Source organism: Montipora foliosa, chromosome 6, assembly GCF_036669935.1.
Source record: "Montipora foliosa isolate CH-2021 chromosome 6, ASM3666993v2, whole genome shotgun sequence".
Classification (NCBI taxonomy): Eukaryota; Metazoa; Cnidaria; class Anthozoa; order Scleractinia; family Acroporidae; genus Montipora; species Montipora foliosa.
The window spans coordinates 52680425-52685424 of NC_090874.1; the positions used below are offsets into that span (position 1 = coordinate 52680425).

Sequence of the window (5000 nt, forward strand, 5' to 3'; positions counted from 1 at the left end):
CAAAAACATCCCTGTGTTAGTAAGCATCACCGATAGGAAATCCGAGTATCTCGAGATGCGCAGAACGCATGCGCAGTGACAATAGTAGGCACCGTCTTAAATACTGTTTTTTAATACATTGGTCTGAAGATAGTTATAAAAAGTAGTGGCAGCTTCGATTGGTCACCAAGAAATGTCAGAGTACCACAACTGTATTACGCGAGTTGAGTTCAATGAGTAGTGTATCGTATGTAGGGTAGATCTGGTGAATTTTACATGGAATTTTGTGTTTTTGACAAAGTGTTCCCATTTGCAGCCTTCTCAAAAAGATTTGTAGGAGCAGGTCATTCTGAAGATGGAGGCGGTCAGGGTGGCGAAGGCACCCTGGCGAGCGCCCGTAGGGCGCGAGCCTTTAAGGGGGTCTGGGGGAATTCCCCCCCAGAAAATTTTTGAAATTTGGATGTGCAAAGATGCCATCTGGTGAAATCTGGGGGGATCTGAAGGGTCAAATATGCAAACTCCTCTTTGCGTGTTTGTGTTTTAACCTAATTAAATCTGAAGACATGTTAGCATGCCCGCTCGAATGTTGCAATTCTTACTTTGCAACGTTTTCGTTAATATAAACAGCGCCAAAAAAACACTAGTTTTACATTTTTTCCTTTTTTGAACTAAAGGTATTTTTAGGCATTTTTCACCCGTCATCCGAAAAACATGTTACATCTGGATCGTTTCAAAGTCGCCGGCGTTCTGGTAAACAAAGGTAGTAGCCAAAACGCGGGGCCGGGGCCGGGGCCGGGGCCGGGGCCGGGGTCGGGGTGCCTTTTCTTTTTCCCATTTTTTTTGGTTTCAATTTTTATCGTTATTCTCCTGTTGGTTTTTGCGATAACCTGACTTAGTCTTTTCGAAATTCGGAGTTTGTTTTTGGAAGTTAAGATCATTTTCGGAAATGCTGAAATTGGAGTTAATGAAATATACCCCAACTGCCAAAAACACTGAAGACTCGCTGATCTCCACACTTAAAAACAGCATTGCAATGTTTACTTCTTGAGAAAAATAAAAAAAATGTGATCGTCACGCAGTCACGCAAAGTTTAAATTTCCTCGTTGCTCGTGTTGCTGTCATGTTGTTGTCTGTCTTTACTAGAAACGGTTTGTAGTAAAGCCAGAGTCGCACGGGAACTTGCTAGTCAATTCTATTCGGACGTCACGGGATCGAATCCAATATCACTATAAAAAACAGAACAACATTGAAAACAATTTTGCGAAAACAAGCAAATGATAACGTTGTGTGACGACTATCGTGGAACTGTGGCTATGTTCTGTTTCGTTTTAATTGTATTGCGGAGGTATTTACGAAGTAAACATTAAAATGTGCTTTTAAAATGTGGAGCTCAGCGGATCTTCAGTGTCTATAAATTACACTATAAATCCAGATAAATTACTTTCCGATTGCCAGTCAAATGCTTGACGTGAACGTGCCATTTTTTCCCCGATACTCCGATAAAAGCGATGAATATTTCCGCTTTTGTAATTGAAGAAAGATCGGAATGGCGTTTGTGTTTTTTAAAATTCGAGAAATTATTATCGGGGAATTTCTTTTTCGGTGTTCTTTCAGCTTTTTGTTTCCTTGTCGGTAACAAAACAAAAATGATATATTTTCCGCCTGGAACGGAGACGGTCAAAGCTCCAGAGGAGGCGGCTCGTTGAGCCGGCAGCCGGCCGGTTTTGAAAAGGCTGCATTTGCCCAAACCGTGTCACACGTGACCATTACCTGCGGCTATTTTCGATTCTTTATTAATACTTCATCTTGCGGAGAGGAGCTGTTGTTTTCCCGTAGAATTCAGACATTTGAATGGCATCTTGAAAGATTTTTTTTTTAATTCCTCCGAAAGTGACTGAAGAATAATCTGAATAACAACCGTGGTGTCTTCCCACATGAATATTGACATAATGTTAACCGATTTTACTCCATAAGATCTTACACGGGATTCCGATCATGCTAGAGCAGTAATAGTTTCAGGTCTGATGTTAAATCACGAAAAACAAGGATCTTCCTGTCCGGGTACGGGCAAGGCAAAAGATTTGAACCTTAACTCTCACCCTAACCACTTTTAAAAATGAAAAAAAATTAAAAACGAGACAATGAAAATGAGACGCCGGGCAATTTATAAAATGGTCTGCCACAGGCAACCCATTAAATAAGTGTGGCAACATTAATTTTTCTTTGTCTGAACAGGGTGGCTGCATGTCAGTTCAAACCTTGTCCCTGGCCTGACATATGACAGGCTTATAGCAAAAAATTATTTGCAGGCTTGAAAAATGGCTACAGTAAAGTGGAATTTAAATGAAAAACTATGATATATTATAAATTGAAGAAAATTTCACTACAGTCATGTGTTCTTAGTTCTTTCCACTGAATAGTCAAATGTCGATTTGGAGAAGATACTTAAATCTGAGCAGTTTCTAACTGACAAAGGTAATTTATTGAAAAGCTTTTGCCGCTGCATCTTGGAATGTACTGGTTTCCATAGGTGTAACTGGGGATGTCCCTGAATTAGATCTTTAAGTCCTCGTGCGTTTAACAATATCTACTTTGAGATAGCTTGGTCATGTAGGGTTATGTATTGTTTTATGCGCTGCCTTTAGGAGAAGCCTTTAATACTGTTCCTTAATTGGTAACCATTTGAGTTTGATGATGGCCTCGGTGCTTCCAAAAGTCCCAAAACTAAGCTTGTTGAAGCTGTTTGCACTCTTTGGAGACGGTTAGCCAGATAGTCCGGTAGATTATGATAGATGATACCACTAAAGTACAGTCGTACAGGAATGCACTTTACAGTACTAAAAACTTGTTCGGTCGGCGTGCTCCACATAAAACGGTAAATAGTCCTGGCCGCTCTGACAGGAATACGTTCAAGTTCATCAAACAGCGTGTTATTGCACGATCTCCACACGAGTAGACCATGCGATATTGATGGTAAAATTACTTTAAAAAAGAAGTCCAACCGAGCATTCACTGGTTGCAAATAAAACGACTTCAGTAGGTTCAACAACATATCAGGAAGCCCAAGCTTCGTTGACTAAGAAATGTAGGAAGTTAAACACACTCCGACCCACTTCAATTTGATAACGTCTGGTTTCAATCGTGTGTAGGAGGAGGCTCGCCAATACTTTAGCACCCTACAGAGCTATTTAAGACTTTTAAAGTCATCAAAGGAATTTACAAATCATGTGAAAAGCTCTAATGGTGTCAAACGTTCTTTTGTCTAACACTAACATCAAGTGGGTTCCAAGCAAATCAACGTAATTTCTCTAGGAAGGTTCTTCCTGTTATTCTCCACTCAGATAAAAAACCGGAGTGATAAGGTTATATACTCCCCTACTCTGCAACAAGCCTTACGTTGTAGGCGTCTGCTCCGAAGAAGGTAAACGCCAAGAAGAACTGCACCTTTCTGTTAGCAAATACAGAACTAGTCAGCGGAGTTACACATAGATCAGTGCGAAAGCTCACTTCTAATTCGTTACTGATCCTGATCGTTCCAACTTTTGCTCCCGTTTTAACGATTAAGCCAGTTAGCGGACGAAGTTGCTTTGTGTATCTGCTATCGAGAAAACGTTTCGTTCTAACATACTTGAATTCAGAGATCATATCATCCAGATTCGGCACCAAATGGCCCATTCCTTTTCCATTCTGTGCCAACCAAACGACTGGTCTGTCAGGGTGACGACATCTCCCGACATCAGGGCGATTGATGGCCTTAATTCCTGAGATTAGATCGTCCTTTGCATTCTTCATTATTTCGCTGTAGGTGGAGGAGCCGCCTTCAAGTAAGCGCAAGCAAGCGATGATATACTTGTACAAAAAGGAACGAACCGACTTTTCTTTGGAACACCAATAGAACACCTTACTCTCTGCATCAGCGAGGGAAACAGGAATAAACGGGGCCAATCGCACCCACAAACGCATGGTAAGCTCCATGCTTGTGTCATACTTCAAAGCTTGATTCAGCAATTCAATACATTCCGCTGCTATTGATGAAAGAGATTCACTTTTGCCAGAGCAAATATCCATCTTCATGATTACGATTTGCCGATTGATAGATGCTATACTGGCCCTTCCACTGGTTCGCAGATGATACAATAAATCCAACGTTTCCTGGATCTGCCTCGGTGTGAATTTTCGGCGACCCAAACAGGCAAGACGCATACGCCAGTGAGCATACTCATCACTGTCGGGGACACATTCCAAGGTATTAGAGGTATTAGAAATGCCGTCAATAATAAAGGGATGTGCCTCCGCAGATTTCACATAAGTACAAAAGTCCCCTGTTTTTTGGTCAATATACTCAAAAACCTTGCACATCATACGGACCTCTGGGATGTAACCGTCGACAAAGTCTGGAGCTATGCTAACGGCACGCCTAAAATTTTTCACTCCTTTGTCTGCCATTTCTATCACGCGAGTGACTTCGGCCTTTTCGTCTACGAGATAGCTTACCTCGCGACTATAAACAACCCCTTTCATCTGAGCGAACTGTCCTCTTGCCAAACGTGAATAGTCTTGAGAGCAACATATGCCTTCATCTGTGTACTTAATGGCCATGGAAAATCCAGCTGATTTCTTCTGGATGCTGTAAAAGCGGCCCAAATGAACTTTAAAAAATGGGTTGTCTGGAAAAAGCGAAATTGCCTTTTCAAACAATTTGATTGCATCGTCTTCAAGCGGAATATCCGATATAAGCTGAGAAAAAGAGATGTACTGATGAGAGGAATCATCAGGTATACGACTGAGTAGCACGTCGTTTACTACGCTCTCTGACATGTCCTCGAAGAATTCAAGGGCTTTCTCAGCAAGGTGATCTTTCCAATTGTCAGGTGACATACGGAAAATACGCCACTCGGGTCCCGGATGAAGTGGCGTATGGAATGTACATTTCATGTACAACACTTACCCCATCCCCACAGCGGCTTCTCGTAACCATGGAGCTCTTCGAGAAGCCGCTGTGGGGATGGGGTAAGTGTTGT

At 41.8% G+C, this 5000-nt stretch overlaps 1 protein-coding gene across 1 annotated transcript in view; it reads left to right on the top strand.

The window, feature by feature from the left end:
- Positions 1-5000, top strand: part of LOC138005851 (putative Gly-rich membrane protein Bcell_0380) — a 25088-nt gene that overhangs the window by 12386 nt on the left and 7702 nt on the right. The window lies entirely within an intron of this gene.